At 43.9% G+C, this 23,826-nt stretch overlaps 1 protein-coding gene across 4 annotated transcripts in view; it reads right to left on the reverse strand.

Moving 5' to 3' along the window:
- The window catches only part of LOC109624519 (zinc finger protein 469), a 181,391-nt gene that overhangs the window by 13,871 nt on the left and 143,694 nt on the right, over positions 1-23,826 (reverse strand). The window lies entirely within an intron of this gene.

The following is a 23,826-nucleotide window of genomic DNA, read 5'->3' on the forward strand; positions in this document are numbered from 1 at the left end:
ACGCCACCTCTCAGTTCCCTGTTTACTTTGGCCCTCCACCTATTCTGCTTCTTTTCAGGTCAGACCAGATGAAACTTAGAGTTAGCACCAAAATAAAATTTCTAAGCTTGGTAACCAAACGTCCACCCCACCTTTGCCCTGCCTGTTGCCAAAGCTCTGGGCTCAAAATCTGGCTAAAATCCACCTTTCCTTCAGCAAGGCACATTTCAGACAGTTGTAGCTGTTTTTATTAAATGTAACATATGAGCCTTAATTGCATCAGGCATCTCCCTCTTGAGATGATGACTAAGTGTCCATCATCAAACACTCCTACATATGCATTGCTCTTCTGCCACACTTTTTCAAACCTGTTGGGGGCTGGTCAAATGTGCAAAGATGAAAATATGTTGTAAATGTCACCACCACATCACTGTCCACTTAAATCAGGATATTTTGTTGTCAGGGTCATCTTAAGATCACATGATTTAGTTTCCGTGTTAAATTCCTGAAGGAACTCTCTATCAGCCCTGAGGGCTTTCCCTTTTTCGGCTGCTTTATTGCATCGATTACATAAATGGCTGTTTCTTACATAACCAAATACAAGTGAGAGGTCTCAAAGTGAAAGAAAGCATGTTATATTTTTCTAAACAGCTCCTTCAAGGAAGGATGACTTAGAGGCCATTTAGTACAGTTGGCTGTGAAGGGAGTGCTTTCCTTTTTTATGTAAATTCCTTTGCAGGGATGAAGTTAAAATAGGACTGACATAACAGTACTGCTGATAATCCGGTAGATAACAACAGACTGCACACAAATTAATTCTTTGACAACAAAATAACCAATCCAGTTACAATCATGATGGAACATATATGTGGTCCTATTCACAATCAAAGACACAAGGATAATGTCTTGTCAGTGTCTTGTCAGTGTCCTAGGGGCTCCTGTTGCAGATATTTGGCCCCAAAGGGTATAAGTATTGAGTTTATTAAGTCAAGGCCCTCTGAGAGGCCCAGCAAGGATGGCGTGACCTGGGGATGCAGAAATCAGATAAGATGACATGGCCTACAGCAGCATTGTGTCATGAGGGCTACGTTAACATCGACAGACCTGCAGCCAATGTATCCATGATACCACCTGATAAAATAATGGAATAGCGTGATATGACCCTCTGCTTTAACCCAGAGGGACCGCTCTGTGCCATGTTTTTCCCTGTGTCATCCTCTGGTAAACATCCTGGAGGCATTTAGCAGGTTGGGAGGGAGTCTTGAGACTGAGACCTGGCTGGGTTTAGGCCTGGTTGTGAAAAATCACATCCCCTTTACAGCTCCACAGAATCTGAAAGCCGGAGTGTCTGCAGCCATCTCTTCCAGTGGCTAGGGAAACCAGTATGGATGACCCTGCCAACATCTCCACCAGGCAGCACTTGATTCAGCTGGGGCGTCCGCAGACACGATCATACATCATAGCCCCGATTGTATTTGCTCAGACATGCCTGTGAAGTTTGGGGCTGAGGATGAATGCCCGAAGCGACCGAAAGAGCAGCATGAAGATCACCGGGGCCTCACATAAGTAGCACCACAGCCTAAGCTGTCAGTTTACAAATGCCTTGCCCACTTCCCCTACAGCCCTGTGCAGCTCAATAATTCTCTTGAAATCTCATCCACACAAGCCAAAATTACTTCATAGACACGATTAACGCATTTCACTCAGCCAGTCTTTGGTGCAGTTTTATCTTGAAAAGTATAAGTTGTTCTTGGACTGTGCATAAATACAGTGTGTTGGGGACAGAATTGTGAGCTTGGCAGAAGTTGATATCAAAATCTGTGAGACTAGTCTAAAATTTGCTCCATAAAAGTGCGTTTTAGTGGAGTTTTACAAGTCAATTAAGGCTGCATGTGTGTGCGTGCGTGTGTTTGTGTGTGTTCTTTGGGCCTCCTGTCAAATCACCAAGTCTCTCAAGCTGTGGCGCCCCATATGGCTTCACCACAACACCACCCTGATGCTCAAGACTGCTGAGTGCTGAAGAATTGGTGTGTTTGTGGTATAGGCGCATATATTTGTGTGTATGTGAGCACATAGTTACAACAAATCCAAAGAAACTGAGTTTTCTCCTCACTCATACAAGGAGCATGTCTTGGTTTCCCCCTGAGATGAGGGAGTGGGTAAAAGGTGCTTGAATGAAAACTCAATTTCCTGAAACTCTTTTTCCTGTCATTTATGTGAAGGATGAATGTGGTGCTGGCTTGAGTGAAAATATGCTGGTACCACTGTGCAAATCTCTGTCCACTCATCACATCAGGGCTTTAAGCTCGTAATTGATTTTACATTTTCTATTTTCCATGTGTCCAAAGCCCCCAATAAGCTTCATATCTCTCAAAGTCAGTTAACTTTAAAGACTACAGGCCCCACTGCTCTTTCCTTTGAGCTATTCAACATTTTTGTTAATGTATGTTCTGTAATAGGAGAGCGCCCAAAGAAATGATAAAAACAGACCACCGCCACCAAGATAGGCAAACTCAACAGTGCAGGAATTCAACATCTGTGTAAGATGCCACACAAGACTCTCCAGATATGTGAAGCATTATTAGAGCCAAGAGAAGGGCAGCGGCAGGCTGACAAATCCACTCTCCCCTACAATGGCTCCATTTATAATAATATAAATCAATAAGTGGCATTAGTAGGAATTTCCCAACTTGTTCAGCTTTTCCATATGCTCACTTACTGAAATATCACCACACAGTAGTCCCAAAGATCACTGAGAGAGAGAAGACAGAGGAAGATGAAGAGGAGCGGTATCAGGGGAGGACTGGAGGAGAGGATGTGAGAGGAGAAGAGAGGACATGAGGATAGGACATAAGAGGAGGAAGAGATGAGAGGACTCAAGAAAAGAGTGCCTGAGAGAAGACGAGAACAGAGGAGAGGACACAAGAGTAAATGAGAGCAGAGGAGAGAAGGAGAGGAGTTCCAGACAGTGAAGAGGGGATGATCAATGTGCTGCGTAGCCCAGTAGGCTGTATAATGGGAGATGTGCAGGAGGAAGGATCGGGTGGCAGAATAAAAACTGTCTGACTGCTCTCATCACACCTCTGCCATTAGGACGGGTCCAGTGAAGGGAATGCGCTGTGAGAACAGCTGGCTGAGGGCCCGGATGCAGCGGCACACCGCCAAGACCTTGGTCAGTGCGCCTGCCTATTCCTCTGTATTTTTGGAAACATACATTATGCAAGCTTTTTGCCTTTTAGATCTTTGCACATATGTCCAATCAAATGCACAACCAGGAGGAGAGATATGTCAGCGATGTGAAGAGAACTCCACGTGCCTTCAGAAACCACACCACCACACAGGCATTCATACAGAAGCTGAGGATGTGCACATGTGAAATGAACTCGATTTAGGATTTACAGAGAAGAATTCATAGGTCATCTACCTTCCTTCATGCTGGTGAAGTTCTGTGAGAAGCTTTCAGAAAATTTGGAAGATGCCAGAGAACGTCGGAGCACTTCAAACGAAACAGTGAGCACAGTACTGAAGGAGGACTGTTATACTCGGGCCTCCACCAACCCCACCCTTAACCCGACGTGGTTAGCTGAGCAGTTGGGAAAAGGAAAGAAGTGTGTATATGTAGTGTGTGTGTTAGTGTCTGTCTCAGTGTGTGACTGTGTGCATGCTTCTCTGTGTGTGTGTGTGTGTGTGTGTGTGTGTGTGTGTGTGTGTGTGTGTGTGTGTGTGTGTGAGGGTCTAAGGGGGTTTTGGTGTGTAATTCCAGAGGCTCCCCTTACCCCCTCCTAAGTTTTTCCTCTTTCTTAGACGGGTTTCTTTCTTGTATTTATTTTTTTCTAACCACTGGTTTCTGGATTCAAACTGTTTCCATATTGCGAACCACTGCATTCCACAAACATGATGGAATCTTTGTTTTAGAGCATTTAAAGATGAGGTTTTTCCTCTTTTGACATAATTTCCCTTATTTCTGCATGTCTATGGATTATTAATTGTGTGTCTGCAGAAAATGTGGGATAGACTGTAAAACATGAGCGAGTGGAACAGGATATTGGCAAAAGGGCAATCTAAATTTCCTGACTCGCACTTATAAGAACGACAACCTTATCCTTAATGGACAAAATCCTTTTTTTATTGTTTTATCGACCTTAATTCCTTTTTTTTTATATTGTATCAATATTTGCTTGTCCCTTGCTCTGCCTGGGGCAAAGTATTTGGTTGCTTCTCAAAATTCAGCAAAGTTTTATTAAATCTAAAAGAAACTTTGAGACGGACTGGGATAAGGATTCATTAATGATGGTCCCCTTTAACCTCAGACTTAATTATCCTAGTCACATCTGGAACGGTCTCACAAAGCCAGACTATTCTCCAGTGCTGTGTCAGCATTGGAGAATAGTTTGGCTGGAGCCATTATCAAGGACCCTGGTTTGTTTGTATTTCTCTAAAGCAATCAAAATCTTCTTGGGCGGTGCTAGGCCCAGGATAAAGTGACAGTGCACCGGCAAAATAGTTGCTTGGCTGAGACTTGTCGACACAATAAACAGTAAGATTTATGTCATCTCAAAAGAAAATGTTCTATCATCTTAAAAAACAATACCTCAAAACATACCACACAAATTATTCAATTTAAATAATTGTTTTATTCAAACTTTTTAATCTTAAGTTGAACAAACTTATTTCATTTGTGTGTTATAATATGAGGTATTTTTTAAGTTGGTCCAACATTTTTCATTTTTCAGTTTGACATTTTCTGTGAATTTGTTGCAAGGTTATTGTTTCCCAAAGCGGAGGGATTTGAGTCAGACACCTGATGCTACACATTTTTACACATTTTAATGAGTGAATTCAACCACATTTTGTAAAGCACAAACACACACAACAAGATTACCACTTATAAAGCTAACATGGCAAAAACAACAAGGTAACGCAACCCTTTACGTGCTGTACTTTCAGATAGTAAACCCCCTCACATGCATAAACAAAAGGTGAAGAATGAAATACGGCAGCTTTGACTTCAACATTTTCTGCCACAAACAAGGACATCATAAATCTTTACTTTTAATTGTGCTTCAAATTGCTCAAGAGAACCAAACCAGCAAAAAAACCAAAAAACATTCACAGTCTGGCAATTTTAATATTAGTGTTTAGCTGCACCAGATGGAAAGAAAACATTTCTTTCATTTACACGATTTAAAGGTTTACAAGGGTGGAAACCCTGAGCAGGTCCATGAAAACAAAATGTAAACATCTTTATCTGCAGATGTGAAAATGTTATTGTGACATTTCCCCTCTGTCTCTTACCTTAAATATTGAATTTCTCTGTAGAGATAAAGACAAACATGCAGGCAGATGCAAGCAGCTTATGCACACAGTCACACTATAGGACCAACAATATAATGTAGCTTTAAATTAATTGACTTATTTAATATAAATACATTATTGATGTTCCACAGATCTCCAGTTATTAAGTAGATCCTACAAGCATCCCTTAACAAACTCCCTTAGCTAACTTAGGACAGTATTACAGAGGAAGCCTTTCATTTATGTAGGAACTGCATGTTTTGTTCCTTTTCCATTTCCTTATCGTTATAACAGCAGGGAGCCGGTGGCAGTGAGGGTTCACTCCAGTTTAGGTGAAAGTCCAGAGGTGAAACTGGACCTGCAGCAGCAGCAGCAGCAGCAGGGTTACAACCTGAGTGTCGGTGGCCTCAGGGTCTCAGCCTCTTCTTACTGACCCGTCACCCTCCCACCCATAAATCAATGAACCAACTAACGCAAGACAAGCACGCACATGCAGGAAGGGCTGCAGATCTCCGCGTCCTCATGTATCTAACGGCACTCTTCATACGTAATGCATAAATGGCAAAGCACTTCATTCAGCAATACAAAACTGAGGGTGCAGTGTCAGAAAAGCTCAATAATGGGTTTTACAGGTGAAATAGGGCTGCTGCTTTGGAGACAGGGCTAACGTTTTGGGCAGTCAGGAAATTCCAAACTCCTCCAAACTAAACAAAAGGTAAACCTGCCAGCATCTGCAATTTGAAGCATTTCAAATGTCTGTGTGGAATTAATAAATACAGAAGGGATTAGATAAAGTTTAATCTTGTTAAAATCTAAATTACACCTTGGTTTGATTTTTTTCCTCATGTACACAGCTGTGTCTAAGCGCTTGAGAGCTGATGAGCCTCCAAACCATCACCCTCGTCTGAATGTTTTTATGGCAAATATGAAAGAGGAGTGATAGGCTCGCAGTGACATTTAGGATGAAGGACTTTGAAGTGTGACTCTGACTTTTTGGGAGGGGCAGATATCTGTGAAAAGAATGGCCAGAGAAAGTAAGTTGTGTCTAAATACACCTTCAGGCCACACTCATGACCTTTGACCTTTTGGTAAGACCTTGGCTTGTAAGACTTAGTGGGAAGTTTCTTTGCATATACGCACAACAAAAGGGCAGAGAAGTCAAGTTCCAAAAAGTGACTGTGAAAGGTGGTTTTCCTTAAAACCTTGGGAGGGTCGGCTACGTAAATGCACCTCACATCAATGCCAAATGAAACAAGTCAATTCTCATGGAATACAGTTTCCCCTGTGAGACTACGGAGCCGGAGGATACACAAACGCTCAGTTTGTGAACGAGCCTTTGGTCTGAGTTCATGTTTGCAATTAAGAGAGAGGGAGAGCACTTCAGCTTTTACACGAACGCAGTGAATGAGCGTGTGTGAGAACATTTGCACACTCAACTGAGTTTAATTGTATATATACGTACATGGATGTCTGTGCAAGCCTGCCAGTGCTTTTATGTATAATTTCAGTATACATTGTGTGACTGACGTGCAGTTTGGTCGTCCGCTTTTTATCGGGTCGTAGGTATAATGTTAGTTTTCTTAGCCCCAGCAGATGAATCAAAGTGTTTCAGTCAAATTTAATGTTGTCTCACTGGGGTCACAGACTGGCACACACACACTTCAATCAAAGGGTGACCGGTATAAGGAAGTGATTCATTTCCTGTAAACTTGGCATCAGGTTATATGTGAAGTACGCTGAGAGAAAAATAGAACCAGAAGGGCGGGACGGAATAAAGAATAGAGCTAAATAACATCATCAGTAAACATTCACCTTCTTGGGTTTCTCTGTTTGAAACCACACTACCAGATGTATCATCCTGCCTTTTTACGTCTTTCCTTCAATCAGTCTTTGTTACTTTCTTTCCTTATAGTTTCTATCTTTCTCCAACCCAAGTGCACATGAAAGCAAATCTCTTCACTTTTTGCATTATGTCACAGGAACTGGGAGGAATGTGGGGGCTGGAGTGGGGAGGAAACAACAATATTTGTAGAAAATTTAGGATGAACTTTTGTGATGAAAATGCATGATTGACAGTTATGGTTTAATGCTAGAAGCAACATGGCTAACTCAAAGAATAAGATCATGAGCTGAGGTGATTGAAGTGTTTGTTAGAAAGGGTAGCAAAGAAAAAAATAAAACACTGACTAATATTTTTCTCTCATTTTTTATTCTTCTGTCCAATTTCCATCCATGCCAAAATCAGTAGTCCCCTGGCCAATCGTGAAGAGGGAATTCCAGGCACAGTGTGTGCGAGTCAGTACCAGTATTTTCCAAATTCATCCTGCCTGCCTTCCTTTAAATAGTCCAAGGAAATGTCCAAATGACCTAATTACGACTCAGGCTTTCCTAAGTAGTCTGTGACATGGTATTCAGAAATATACATAGTCACAAAACAGCAGGACTATGGTGGAAGTGAAGCGGGCTTTCCTTCTGTTTGGTTTTATTAGCGTTATGGTGGGACAGTGGGCTGGTTTCTGTCTGTCTGTGTCTATGTTCCTCTCCGCTGCGTCTTGGTTCTCTCTCCCCCGGCCTGGGCAGACCTTCAAAGACTCACTGGAGCTAAACGATTTGCCAGAGACATATATCTGACCAGATCATTTCATCAAACTTTAATCTATGTCATAATAATAATACCAACTGCCTCTGTTTCAGCAATACTTGCTGCAATACTGAACATACACTGACGCTCCAACTTTTGGAATAGACGGGCATTTGCACACAAAAAGGGCCCTGCCCGAACAAACACCATTAAATAATTGTTTCTTTTTTTGGGTCCCGACACTTTGGTCCACTTCAGCAGCTTAGCTGCAGCTAAAGTAGTGCCTGGAAACAATAACAATGAATACTGTTCAGACAAAAGCCTCATTCATACCATGTAACAGCTGAGCTGAGCTGTCATTTAGTGACATTTCAGCAGAATTCTAACTTCATCCTCTTACTGTTTGTTTATTTAGTACTGTGGGAGACGAGGTGGTATGCATCCCACTCAAAACCACTTCATGGTAATGGTTTGGAAATAGCCAGGACAATTACAGAAAAATGGAGGGTGAAGTGATGGACTTGTTGGAGTGCCTCGCATTCCTGCACAGTGTTTTGTCAATGGGCCACCTTTGTGAAAAAGGCCCTTTTTAATTTGCAGCTGCAAAAACTGTCTATAAATACCAAGCGGGAGGGTGGTGGGGGGTGGGGGCCTGACCTTGGGCAGCAACAGGATCTGAGATCAGATATAACTGAGTTCAGCAATTCACCTACAACCATTATGTCGCCTGGGAAATCCAAAAGTCACGATTGGGAGAGAGAGGGAGGGCAGATTTTAGGTAGAGGAAAGGAAGTCAAACAGAGAGGCGAAAGATTCCAGCTCTCTGAGCACTGAGCGCAGAATGCCAATCTACATCAGATCCAGGATGGGATCATACAGCAGCTTTTCTGCAAGAGATAGATACAGTTCGACAGGTTCCTCTATAACGCGCACTTGGAAAATGAACCTGCTGTACACCTGCAGCTTGATCTTCCATCTCTGATTTCATCAAAGTAATGACAGAAGATTTTACAGATAACAATTTGGACCGTGGTGAAGCAGTAATGTGTTTAACATTTTTTCCTATCTGATAAGTGACTAGAATAGCAGAAGTCTACAATTCTACTTTCCACTGAACTTCATCCTCTTACTGCACCAATCTAAGTTTTTGTTCCCCTTCCTCCTGTCCCCCTTCCTATCATTTATTCTCATCTCTCCCTCACTCGGGAGAGTGCCTGTTGATCCCATATGGGCGTGGCCTGTGTCTTGCTGTGGCTGCAGCAGGAGGACTACCTGATGTGTCGCTGTGCAGAACGGGACCAAGGGGTCCGCAGTTGAAAAGGGGCTCTGTGCAGCATCTGCAGATCGCCTTACACGACCACTTCCTGCTTCCGACCCACTCCTCACAGGCAACTCTGTGTGCCAAGGCCGAAAAAAGTGCAAACAGAGGGGTTCAGTCCACCCAGGGGCTGAGCACAGGACCTTATTCATCCTCTCACCCAAAGCTCCTCCTTGCTTTTTCCTCTACCAACCTCAGGTTAGCTTTATTTTAAAATTCATAAATATTCCTCTCCTGAAGGCACAGAGATCAACTAGCCACTCATTCCTTTTTTTCCAGTGGTGCTTGATCGATGAACATCAGTGCTGCCCCCTGACTGGGGAGGTGAAGCATGCTGGTGTCAAGTATTTCTACGATGTCTTTCTGTCTGGCATGGCCACACCTCTGGCATCAGGGTTGTTACATAACAAGGGAAAGAGAGGCAAGGGTTGTAGGTAAAAGGACAAGTTTGAGCAAACTTTAAGGAGATGGTTCATTGGTAAATGACTCTTATAGCTTCCTGTGGAAAAATGAGCACGGCATGGGGGCCTTCACAGTTACACCCTTTTAAGCAGTTTGTTCAAGGTTGGCTTTAAACTGGCAGCAGAGGTACTCACATGGCAAATCGACGTCTGTGTGAAAGACAGAGTGGGCATTAGCAGCACAGATGCCAACACCGTTGTGTTATATGTCACGCCTCTTGATTGCAGAGTGCTGGTAGCCTATGTAAAATCACAAGCTGCAACAGCAATATGCTGGCTGTGTTTGGTTCAAGCTAAATTGTGACGATGAGGGTTCCACTTAACAACGATATAATCTGATCCCTGTGAAAAGAAGCTACAGTTAAAGGTGCAGAGGAGGATGGGTGCAGGGTAAAAAAATATATATGGGGGAGGGGAGCAGGTGGGTTTAAGTGTTAGAGTTGTATTGCTATTCCTGGAATGCTCACTTTGTCTCATCAGGGCCTGGCAACAGTGCAGGACAGGGGCTTAGGGATGATGGACTCCCACCAAGATGGACTATTTATGCAGGGACTCAATGAGGGCCACGGGGGCAGGGGTATTAAGATTCTTTGGGAAATGGCAGAGTGGGCAAATAACTCTTTAGACAAACAAATCCAGAGCATTAATAATGAGTCTGTCATTGGACTGAATGTTTTCGCTCTTGCCCTTGCATATTGAAAATAGACTGTGGCCTGAGCCACAGTCTATTTTCACTACTGTCCTTGTCGTTTCTACCATTGGTCACTAGACACTGTCTTGGTTTTCTACTTTAAATGCATTAAAACAGCACCTGATACGTCCATTCCAACCAGGGGGATAGAAAAACATTTAGCCTGCCGGCTCCCTGGGCTTCCCCCTCGGATGTCAGCTTCAGATGAGGGTGAGAAGAATGACGCTCTGTACAGCCACTGCAAGAAGCCATTCATGCAGCCACAGCTCAGCCACAGAGAGTGTGCAGCACTGACCCATGGTGGCTAGAACAGAACCAGTACTGATCCAGTCCCTGCTGTCCCAACACTACACAACACTAGTATTGATCTAATCCATGCTGGACAGACAGCACTAACGAGACAACAAATCCACTGATTCAGCAGGATCACCGCTGGGTCTGACCAATGTGCAACACTGCCACTGATTCAGTTAGAGGGACAAAACTCTGCAGGACCCTTCAACTGGCTCTGTCAACACCTGCACAGATGAGAAGGTGCATGAAGATACTTGACTCTCCAGCACTGAATCACTGCAGCCTGTCAGATGCAACACTGCTATTACTGATGGAGCTCTATTAAGGCATTGCAGCGTAACGGAACCAAACCTGTGTTTACAGGGCTAATCTCTGGTTGATCAACAAACTGAGTCAACCTGCAATACAGTACATTTTTTTCACTCTCACCGTTTCCTTCGCTATGCTGAACAGGAGGCCTTATTATAGGTCAGTGGCTGACTGGAGGCTGAGGAACAAACCAAAGGTCTCTGGCAGGGCTCACGTTCTTCCCCTCAGAGCTGCTCAGGCTCACTGGAGACCGGTGCTGGAGGCTGAGATAGAGAAAGTGGCTTCTGTGCATCAACCGTGCCCGACTTCTCTGGCTTCGCATGCCTGCGTGTGAGGCAGGCAGCTGCGCCAAGCAAAAGAGCGACCCAAAGAGAATGTTGTGTACTTTGGGGACAGGAGAATATAGTGCCGGTTCAGGAGAGGCTAATAGTATATTTATATAAAACTGACAAAGATAACACAACTATCCCTCCTGTAATTGTTTGCAGATGGTACATAGCATGAATGGTCAGCACCGTTGCCTAACAACAAGAAGGTTCTGGGTTCCAACAAGCCATTGTAAATTTAACATGTGCTTGCTTAGGTTTTCCAATATATTTATATAAATTAAATGAATGTGGCTTTCCTGCTTGCAAAAAGTGCCATAATGTACTGGGGTAACAGGTTGGGTCTAATATGGAGCTTTGCTGATGCGGTTGGATGTGGGTTTGCAAAAATGGTCCCGTGCAGGCTCTGGCTCTCTGCGACAGTCAGATGTCAGCATGCAGGTTAGGTTAATTGGTTACACTAGATTGATTGTGTGAGTGTTACTGATTGTTTGTCTCTATATAGCAACCTGTAGAAGCCATACCCATCCTCTTTTCCGATGTCAGCGGGGATCGGCTCCAGTCCCCCCGTGGCCCTCAAAGAATAAGCAGTATAGCTAATGGATGGATAACTAATGGATACACCAGAGTCCCTAAACACATTGAAAGCACGAAAGTGGTGCTGACATATGGCTTAGTGGAACAACCTCAAAGCAGAAGATTAAGAAATCCTCTTGATACCAGTGAGCGTTTATAGACGTTCTTGCGAACCTTAAACACATTCCTAAGCAAACATTTTATGAGGGGCATTATTCTTCATGAAAAAAAAATCACTGGGACTGTAATTAAAATTGTATCTGCAGTTACTGCAGCACCTTTATCGACTGGGTCTTCATCCATCTCTATCTGTCTGACATCACTGTGGGATCTGGCTGATAAGGTCGGAAATGGGCACATCATTTGGATCCTCCTCATGGCGTACCTAAACAATATATGCAAGCTGGCGTAATCCTGTCCTCCTTCACATGAATCATACTTTCCCTCTCCTTCCTATTTTTACAGCTGCCGCACAACTAGATCTGCTCGAACGCTTTATTCCTCGGTGACTGAAAAAGACAAGAAAACCAGAGTGTTCAAGACTCAGGTTCTCACAGTCACTCTGCTTCCTCATACTCTCTGCATAAACAACCACCAATGATCCCCCTTTGACCTTCAAACGCACGCAAGCATTCATGCCACAAATATGTGTGAGTGTGTGTGTGTGAGAACATGAAGCTCCGTGCACATGCATTTTAGAAAAATCTTATCTGAGAATGAATAATGATTTGCAGGCTCTGTTTTTCTACTTTGATTTAGCCAAATGACTTTAAACTATAGGGCATGAAACTTCAAGAACGTGATCCAAATCAGACTGTCACAAAACAACACTTGGAAAACAAATACTTAACTATTGTGCTGACAATAAGCGGCATTAGATTCAGAGACAGGATACAATATATGAGTCACTGAGGAGTTCTACAGCACACTTTGCCAGCTTTCTTTGCTTTCAGAGCTACGCACATCAGTCAGATGAAAACCTTTTTCACAATCCGAGGCAAGGATATAACACTGTAATTTATGTGTCAACTTCTGTATGCACGAAAAGTGCTTGTGCTGCACCCAGGAGCAGCTTTGATGAATAAACCATTTGGCCAGAGTGTTTGGAATCGGAAACCCTGTCATAGTCCATTAAAATGCTGCAACAGAGGGACATGCTGGGGTCTGTAACCCTGAGCCTTTGACCCCTCAGCTTAGCATTGTGGTCTGAATGCTGCGTTTATGCAGCTCCACCAGAAAAATTGCCAGTGTGGACTGTGGTCGGCCTTTTGCGCTTTTGCCCTCACCTCAATTTGTCATGCCAACATCGCATGGCTAGCCATTTGTGTTGGCACGGCCCAAATCTCTGGGGCAACAGGAAAGGCATTAATCTAAGGCTAGTGGGTCTTAAGGGACCATGCAAGGACCATCAGTTAAAGATTCAGGTGGAAATAGGAGCCACAATTTAAGGAATATTTGAACCGGTGGAGATGCTAAATAAATAAGAGCTGTTTGAATGTGAAATGTGATTAATTTACATGTCTTTGATAGCATTTCTCTTTTCTGTTTTCACTCACTGGACTACAGCTGATGTATTTTACATGTGCATTGGATAAGCTTGTGTACAGACATACCATAACTGAAGGGTTGTCATAGCATGTCCTCTTCGTGTGCTGTGATCAAATTAAAGACTAAGAATTACGTCAACTTTCTGTTTTCACAAAAAAGACACATATGAAGTTCATGCACTGAAAACTATGTGGAGGAGTGTATTTGTGTTCCAGGAAAAGAATTACAAATGAACATCTGATGGGTGTTTTTCTGCAGAGTAGACGCTCTGCCTTATCCACCTTGCATATAAAGCAAGCAGACTGAGGAGCGGCGGGCGATTAAAATGAAATATAAGGTCATAAAGCTTTAGAGGATTTAAAATGTTAGACGGCCAACGGACCAACCTCAGAGAGCGAAATACAAAATCTCTGTTTTGAAGGGTCAGTGAAAGCTTAGTGGAGAGATTTAACCAAGGACGTGCTTTTATCTCCCACTGGAATACCATCCTTTCTATGGCGAGGTCGGCAACCGCCATTCCTTCAAACCAGCAGCAACAGCCAGCAGGCGGACAACACAGTGTGTAATCATGACAACAGACGTCAAACAGTTCACAAATCACCAGCTCTTGTGCACTTGGCTTCAATCTGGGAGGAATTTATGAATGGTGCCTGGATGGTCAGAGGCTCCATTCGTTCTCCTGTGCCGTTTCAACTCTCAGACTTCTGCTGCTGCTGCTTGAATAATCTCAGTGATGCAATCTCTCCACAGACAGCCAGCTGATGTTCCATTGTTAAAAAAAGGAAAAAGTAATTGTGGTAGGAACGTTAGCGCCCCTGCCTCAAGTGTGGAAAATGACATCACAGTAGTAAAAAGGCATCCCTGATAAGGAAAGTGACTTCAGTATGTGCATGTTTGTGCGCTGAACTTTAAGTCGTTAATCAGTTATGCTGGATAATTGCAGCCGCTGTGATTGTGCACTTGGCAACTGGCGCTCTGCTCTTTAAGTCGCCTGAGTGAATATCAGAACAATATGTAATTCCTGGCTATCACAGTGTGAGTGTGTGTAAAAAAGAAATAGGCTGTGGTGAGGAGGATGTCCTCACTAGCCCCTGTTGAAGCTGGAATGTTGAAATCAAACCAGCTCAGGTCAGAGGGAGCGTGCTGCTACCTCACCATGTGATGAGCACAGTGAATCCACCCGGAAGAAACTCTGACACATTTCTTCTTCGAGGAAGACAAAGGTTGTGTGCAGTCTAGTCTCCGACCCCTGGGCAGATGGGTGTTGGTGAATCAGGCCAGGGATTGTTTAAGTTTCCGAGGGAGGATCTGAACGGCCCTGAGACAGCGTCTAGTATTTTTAGAACCCATTCCCCTCTTTGTTAAACGTTTCTCATAAGTCTTTGGCACAATTCATAAAATCCCAGTTCCGACTAAAAACAAGCTAGCACTGTCCTGTTCCATTCACTTTGCTGGAAGTCAGGGGAAAAAGAGGAACGTAACAGTAACAGAGGTGAGGATGACACATCGGGCTGTGTGGCGGGCCTGGCTGGTACAGTAGCAAGCTGTGAGTCAGACGTCCAGACTGGAGAGCAGCGAAGCATCTGAAGAATGGGTGACTATGTGGTGTGTGTGATTCACTGTGTGCTGAACCTCTCAGAGAAGGGCCATGCCACCAGGCCCTGTTAAAGCTCATCTGTTATTCCACATTTCCAAGCACTAGGTGCTTTTATGGCTGCACCAAGACTCACAAAAGCCTTGGGGCCAGATAGGTGTGTAATGGCAGTGAATTGAGTGCGGCTGGGTGACTGGCGTGGTGAGAGGGAGCAGCTGACAACAGAGGAGTCTGATCCCCTCGGCAGTCTCTGAAGATTCATGAACTCATTCTCACTCCCTACAATGCTCATCTGCACCACATCTCTCCCAGGACTTTGCCTTTTTTGCTCTTGCTCCTGCCACTGCCCTCCCACTCCTGCTCCATTTTCCATCTTAATCCCTCCCTGTTTTCTTGTCCCTTTGCTCTCCTCTTTTTGTTTGGTCCTCTCGCCCTCTCTCTCTTTGGAGACAGACTCTTTAACAAGCCTGCCCCAGTGGGCAGTATACAGAGAGGGGAGGTTATTTTTAGATTGCACACAGATTAAAAGTGGAACGTTTTTCTTCATCCTTGTAAAGAGTCCTCATCCCTCTCTTTCAGTCTGTAATGGAGTTTAGCATCTCTGTGGGGGATCTCAGGTTACCTCCCCCCACACATACTCTTCTCTTCATCTCCGCCAGACTCATCTAACCCCCCCCCCCCCAAACAGTCATCCTCTCCAAACACTGACATCATTTGACAGAACGAACTCTTTCCTCTGCCTGTGGGGGCTGTTCTGTCCTGTCTCTACAGCATGAAATGGGTGAGTCTCAGCTCCTGACACAAATCAAGGAAGGGAGAAAAAAACAAGCTGTCAGAAAACACACATCTGCTACAGAAAAAAAACAAGCCTGATACATCATTACATCCTCAGTGCAGTTCTCCTCACATGACCTTTTCCACTACAGCACCACTACAAGACACTGGTTTCTGCTTTTACACACTGTTGAATGAATAAATCACACCACTGCATTAAGTATAATTAGGTCAGTGCATTATCCAGGATCTGGGAGGTGATTGGTGGGCTTACTTCAGCGTTTTCCTGTGTTGGACTAAAACCAAAATCTGACTTTTCCCTTCTGTCTTTGCAAACACACACACACTTCCTCCACCATGTGGATCACCTCATCTCTGGCCTGAACTCGGGAAGTGAGAGGGGGCGAAATGGCCCTGTGGGTTTTACTATTCCAACTCTCACTGACCCTTACAAGGGTCTAAAGACGGATGCGGCTCCTGTTACTGCTTCTTGAGCATTGGCCTGATCAGGTTTTTGCATTGTAGTTTTTCCTTCACCCTTAATTTTGAAGGAGTGACCTGAAGAAGTGGGTTATATTGCGTAGTAGTCGGTCTGATGGGGACCAGGCAGGAAATCTTCCATTAAAACTCACTCAAGGTCCATCATGACTTTAGGTATTGGATAATAAACGATAAAGGGCAGTTCTGTTGAAGTTTTTTAATGTCCTGACCACTGAGTCCTGGAAAAACAAGAAAGGACATACCTCCACCAAGGCCAAACAATCCCCTAATGAAGTTAAATTTAAATTCACTAAATCTGGATTTTTATTTGGATCTGCACCAAATTGCAAACTCTCATAAATATCCGTCCACTAAACAAGCCATGAATTATTGTCTTAGAAATGAAGGAAAATGGAAAAGGCCCAATCCCACAATGTTCAAGGAAGTGGTAGATACAACTCCTATATTTCCACGTTTTTCCGGATCTGCACCAAAACTTAGAGTCATGCCCCGCCCCTCCACTAAATTTCATGGAAAATAGTTGAGTGGGGGAAAATAAAGTCATTGATGTTCAGAGTCACAGAACATCAATCCACTTCACATCACTCTGTCTCAAACACACTTTATAGATGCTCTGGGAGCTGAAGTCACACAACAAGGAACACATTTGGGCTAATTGTCTATAGCATGTAAAAATATCTATACGTTACTTCATTTAAAACACATGGTGCCTCTGAGAAAAGCTACTCCCCAACAGAGACAGATGTATACAACTGTTTTACCAACACACTGCAACCCCCTCTGCTCTTTCTTATCCTTTATCTCAGTTGACAGGAAAATCATGGAAAAGAAAATGTCAGCAATAATGGTGAATTTCTCCAATGAAACAGAATAGCTGAGGTCCAGCATGTTATTTCATGAGCAGAATACACATGAACACCACCGGGAATATGAAGAACCCTATGGTGGCTCTGGCTCAGACCCAGCCTTAGTAGTTAGAGGGAACTTGATAATACCCCTGATCTGCCCACTCTCTGTCTCCCTTGTTGCTCTGCTCTGAGTCTGTCACTCTACTCGAGGGAGGTGCCTGGAACACGGTGACGGCCGAGCATCTCGCAGAGACAAGACGATTTCAAAGGGCTGGACCGAGGAGGCTTTCCCTGCTGCATCAGGAGCTTTCCCTGGAGCATTGGAGACTGAGGTGTGTGTTTATGTCTGGAGACAAGAGAGGCAGAGTGGCACGGGTTGAAAGGAGTTGTTCTGAATTAAATGAGTGACGATAATAACGTCTGTGCTCTCTGCTGATAGTGAGACAGTACGGGGGGATTCCCCACAGCCCCTCTTACCAGTGTGAGCCTGCATCTACAACACAACTAAGCTTCTTAGATGTGTGTAAGCTCCTCAGATAAAAACTAGCCGAGAGAAAGAGGTATTTGTTAGTCTGGGGGATGATCTGCCCATTAGGTTTTCTATTGTTAGGAGAAATCTGAAAGCCCAAGGTTTCCTTTTTCAGAGCTACAGCAGGAAAAGCCTTTCTGCTCCAGCGCTGCAGAGCATTTATGTTGTTAGCATACCTGGAGCTGTGCCTCCTGCAGGAAGCATCCTCATTTAGCCCAAGGTCTCTGGGAATAATGGTATTCTGTCAGTGGGCCTGGTTACCACACACAATGACTGATAAAAGTTAAACCATTAATGACGTGATCTGCTTGATACATCCGTGATAATGTTCTTGAATGTAATGTCCTCTTAGAAAGCACTATTTATAACAGTCAGACAGTTTGTAAGACCCGCACCTTTTATATGAACTGCTTAACCCAAACTATGGACTGTGTGAAACATGGTAGTATGATATGGATTTGCAGCTTTCCTGTCTGTTTGAATTAAACTGTAGGAAAGAAAAAAAACATATGCAACAAATCCAGATGTACTTTATATGGTTGCACAACTACGACATGATGACACTTTTGGAAGAATCTGAGCCACATGCAGCTCTCCAGAGTCAACATCCTTATGATAATGCTGTTGGCATGAGATGATTTAATACTGTGCTAACATGTAGCAGGACAGACTTCCCAGGGCAACATAAACACCACACAGCCCAAAGCAGCAACAACCCACCGCACCTCAAACCGATGAGGCCATTGTTAGCCCACTGCGAGCGGATCACTCCCATAATCTGTGAATACACACGCCTATCTGTTGTATTTACTTGTAATACCACTGCGGCTCACAGAGAGAAGCTGTGTTAGCTTAGTCCAGCTGCATAAGCCCACTCACTTGATCCGGCTAAAGAGAGTCAGGCCTCTAAATAAAAGTCAGATTTCCTCCAATCCTACCGAGCAAAAATTGGACAATGCAAGTATGCAATGCTGAACACTGCTTGGGTTTTATTTTATTTTAGTGTTAATTTGATATCCTGGCCTCAAGAAGAACCCAGAGGGCTGATAAAGATGAAAAACACTCGTATCTCCAGTATCAGTGTTCATTTTGGGCCTCAGTAGCTGTCTCTGCACTGATATCATCTCACAGACTGTCAATCTCATGTCTGATGGCAGATGAAGCCACGCTCTCTGAGCTCCCCGCTGCTTTAACCTCTCCCATCTGCATCAGTAAAGTCGCACATGGTTCACATAAGAAATCTCACTTCTCATTGGCAGTTTAGGGCTAAATGCAAACACGGAAATGAGATACACACTAGTGTGCCGAGGTTAGAATCTAGAGGGGTGGGCACCAACCTTCTACCGCAGAGATATGACCAGCAGATAGCCATGAGAAACTGCACGGGGCCATTTAAACAGAACCATATGTAGGCATACACACACACACACACACACACACACACACACACACACACACACACACACACACTCAGACTCAGTCAGCTGTGATGGAGATGACCACTCACAAATCAAATGGGTTCAGGTTCAGGAACGAGATGCTACATGAAACAAGGTCACTACCACTGCGACAGGAAGCCAAGCTTCTCCTCCAGGGCTGTTTTTATGTTCGAATGAGACTTTTTGCCTGGATAGATTTCCTGCTTTTGCAATCAGTAACATGTTTTGTTTTGTGGCTTGGCAAACGTGATTGTCCACTGACAAGCCGTGGTAAATTTACATGAATGACCTAAATCCCTTTCTGATCCCTTTAGATTTACAGCCGCTTTCTATATATAAAAGCAAAAGAAGCATCTGGGATAGAAACAACAAAACTGCAGAAGCAAGCAAATGAAAGGTACATTTTGTCTGTGACACTCCCCTCAAATGGCAATGTTTGACTTCAATTTAAACTGAACTTTATCATTACTCCACCTCCTCACTTTACCCATCTGCACCTCCCAGGTCTACAGCCTAGCCACCTGGTTTAGCCCTATAAAACTTAAGTCTATTACCCTTGAAAAGTGAGTGTTTAGCGCTCAAGGACTTTGTGTATATATTCAGACCTGCAGCTATTTCTCTATTTCCTGCATTAATATCTCTCCACCCATGGACTCTCATGGACCAAAGTGAGGGGGATTGTAGACAGACAGATACAGGCTGTGTTAGATCAAGATAGAGGAGCCCTGCTTCTGGCGCACACTGAAGACTTATGGAGCAATCCCTCTTTTATTTTGCCAACGATAAATAAATCCAATCCAGTTTGGCTGAACTTATTTCCAGAATTGAAAATTAATTGAGCTTGGATTCATATGCAGTATTAACCTACATGTCAATCAAGTTTAAGTGAGCTAACATGTTTGCCATGTCTTAGGTTTTAGTGTGTGGGTGGCGGCAGATGATCCTTGAAGTTGAGCGAGTTCACACACACGCACACACGCACGCACACTCAGACAGAATAGGTGTTTAAATACCCCCATGTGGACGCCTACTGACGATACATTTCCTAGCCCCGTATCCTTATCTCAACCAACACAACTAAATGTCAAAACTTAACCCTTGCTCGAACTGCAACCTAAGCTGAATTGTAACCTGAACCCTAAAGCAAAATCTTAATCCTCAAAAAGCAGTTTCTGCCAATAGGAACCCTACGTTTTTGTATCCACAGTGAGTGAGTCCCTGTGGGTTAGTGTGGTTTAGGGTTTAAGTTCCCTGTGGGACATAAAAACAAGCCCACACACACGCACACACACGCACACACACGCACACACACGCACACCCCCTTCCCTAAAACAGACTGTCAATGTTTGGCTGTGCCAGCTGTGTGAGCTTGAGGCTGGGTGTGGGGTGTATACAATTGTCTGACAGACTGCATGGTGTGTATATACAAGTCATAAACAGTATCTGGAACGGAAGTGCTGATCACCTAGATGTGCTTGACCTTATAACCCCACGGTTGAACTGTTATGCTTTCACTATGTGTAATATTTGGCCAATAAGGCTGGAGGAAACACTGGGCGCTGCACTGGACCGCAGCCAGAAAAACTGTTTGTGTGTGTGAGAGAGTGTTTGTGAATGTGTGTGTGAGAAAGGACACACGTGCTAGGGAATTTTCCTGATTTCATCTTAATTGTTTATGTCCTTGTATGGAAGTAAATAAAAAATTATCCAAAAGTATATTTGCGTGTCTGTGCATGCAAGTGTGTAAACATGTCTGCGTCCAAGTCTTTGAAGCTGACCACAGTGGCACTGCACTGTAGGGAACTTTACACGGAGAAAGAGAGAGAGACCCACACAGACCCGCATTTTGTGTCAAAAACATCTGCATTTATATATAACTACTCTCGAAATACACGCAAAGAATTATAAGTGTGCTATAAAAGTGTGGAAAACTCAGTCGGCTTTGCCAACTCGTTGGGAGCTGCTTGAATATCCTGAGTACGACAGCTACTGCTGAACACCTGAGAGAACAAATGAACAGCTCACCTGGAAGGTCATCATACCACACAGGTGAGACAAGCTGCTTTTAAAAACTGTCAGAACCCTGTTTTCATTGGATGACAGTTTCACCTTCTTACCTGAGGGATCTATGCCTTTAAAACACTCATGATTGAGTGTCTAAAGGCAACAGTGCTTTTGAAAACAAAGTGTTTGAGATGCTAATCATCGTCAGGATGTGGACTGTTTGCACTGTCGTGTGGGTCACTGTGAGGCCATATGGATACAGCGACTGTCTGATGACTATATTATCCAAATGCTACTTTCCCTTTCTCTGTGCTGGTGCGTGACTGAATGGAAATACACCAATTGTCTACTATAGCACTTCATGTCATTCCAGCTTTCAACTCCTCAAGGGTCAAGAAGCCACTGTGAACTCCTTGAGCAAACACTGCAGAATAACGGCGGGGAACAGCGAGAGGCGAAGATCTGGCAAACATGCCCGTTTGAACCGGAAATATTCAGCGGGATTATAGCTTATAGCTGTTTGAACCGGGGACACTAGAGAGGACCTGGCAAATATATGTGTGTTTGAGGGCCAAACAGTGATGAAGGCAGAGCCCTCATGGGGAATCTGACAGTAGAGCCTGATAGTCAGCTGCTGCTGCGGACTCTCCAGTGTGCTGACAGTTTAAATAAGATGACACAATAAGCTCAGTCATCGAGGAAAAGATCCCCTCATCGCTTATATGAAGACCAGGTGCCAGTTCTAAGTCTCTGGAAACAAAAGATTCTTTAGTAACTACAGTGATGGAGAATACCCTGTATACGCACATATCCCACACACTGAGAGGCAGAGAAATAATTTCATTATCCCATTCCTCAATGGAAGGTGCCAGGTTCACTGACTGACAGTGCTAATTAGGGAGGGAAGTTAAGGCAGCATGTGACTCCTCTGACCCATAAAAATCCTGTCTTTTTTGTTGGTTTATTCGAGGGCATCGTCTTTTCATTTCATCCAACTACCATATCAAGTTTCACTCAATTATACCGTAAGCAGCCATAGTGAAAACCTTAAATAAACCCGGTATTGTTTCTTCACATGACTGACAGATCATTCCAAATGATAGTGAAACTGAGATAACCCAGCAGACGATGTGAGAATTATGATAAAAAAAATAAAAAAATGTGACTTTCGGGCTTCTGTGCAAAGTGGTGCCTCCTCTCTGAACCTGAAAATGACATGTCTGTCAACACTTCAAATGAATGTGGTCATCTGTCCATGACACAGATTGCTGTGCCATGGATGACAGTCATCAGTAGTCCAGGGCAGACACTTTGAAGTTAGACCGCAGCACACTCCTTTTCCACCCAGTTCTCATGGCTTTCCCTTTAAATAGAGCATGACATCAGACCCTGTGCAGGTCTAGCGGCCTGAGCCCAAAACAAATGTGTCTAAACAATGCCACATCTGGAGCAAAGTGCAGGAGTGAGCGGGGAAGAGCAGGAATGCAGCAGAGAAGGGGTTGAAAAAGGGGAAAGCAGTCCTAAAGCTGTTTAGGTCTAGGACCCCAGCCAAGGTGTCTGGGGATGTGCCTGGGCTTAAGTTTACTGGTGGTTCCCCTTGCTGCCCTCCCCCCAAAGACTTGAGGTCACCACTGCGGATCAAAGCATCGGGCAGAATGAAAGGATTTGAAGCTCTACAGTTGTGGCCTGCGAGCCACTCATAACACTATTGCGTTTCTCTTTGTGTAATAAAATGATGTCTTGTATATTGTAAACTCAGCACACTGGAAAATCCACTCAGTTTAGTCTAAAAACAAAAAAACTACAAATGTGTATGGTGGTATTCCAACGTTAATGTTGTATAATCTTCAATTTCAAAAGGATTTCAGAGAGAATCGTATGTTGTTGTTTTTTGGCTCGTTCCTCTGACATTTCTCTGCAGATATGGGGGGGTGGGGTCTTCAGAAAGTCTTCTCAGCCAGCCTGTTCTTGTTGTCACTGTCAGAAGCAATCAGAGCTGCTCGGGCTGCGTTCACGCAGCAGAGGGAACAGAGGAGCAAAGGCAAATATTCAGGCCAATTTTCTGCCTGTTGCATAAAGTATCGAATAAACACATGATACCTGATCCAACCGTTTACAATTTGTCAGTAGACACATTGTATTCCGCTCACTATCTGATGGAGATACTAGGACTTCTAATCAGGATCGCATACAATGTACACAACAATACACAATAAGTGCACACAATAACGCACACATCGGTCTGTGAGCCTGTGGATTTTGTGTGGGAGCTGAGGGAGCCTTTAGAGAGTGAAGGTGTGACCTGACACACAGAGACGTACAGTGGGATGGAAAATATGCAGAAATAGAGATGACGACACAGATAGAAGGAATAGAGAAAAGGGAAGGAGGTGGGGAAAAGAGCTAAAATGATGGAACCTGAGGGACACTCCTCTCCCACAGGTCATGTATTTCACATCTTCATGACACTGAATCTGCTCAGTTATACGAGTCTCTGTAATCATATCCTACTCACAGGCCTGATTCTAGATGTGGGTAAACTACAGGTGGTGAGAAGGGGAACCATTAGCTGGAGACGGCATCAGAGAAGCTGGTGGAAGATGAAACCGCACATAATGTGTGGTTGCACTACACATCCCACAGTTTACCTGGTCAGCTCAGGTAGCTCCAGAGATAGCATGGCTGAAGTGTGAGAGGTAGTATGGCTGAGCTGAGTGATGGCGACATAGTGAATGAATCATGGTGAGTTCAAGCAGTTC

This window comes from Paralichthys olivaceus, chromosome 7, assembly GCF_024713975.1.
Source record: "Paralichthys olivaceus isolate ysfri-2021 chromosome 7, ASM2471397v2, whole genome shotgun sequence".
In the NCBI taxonomy this organism is placed as follows: domain Eukaryota; kingdom Metazoa; phylum Chordata; class Actinopteri; order Pleuronectiformes; family Paralichthyidae; genus Paralichthys; species Paralichthys olivaceus.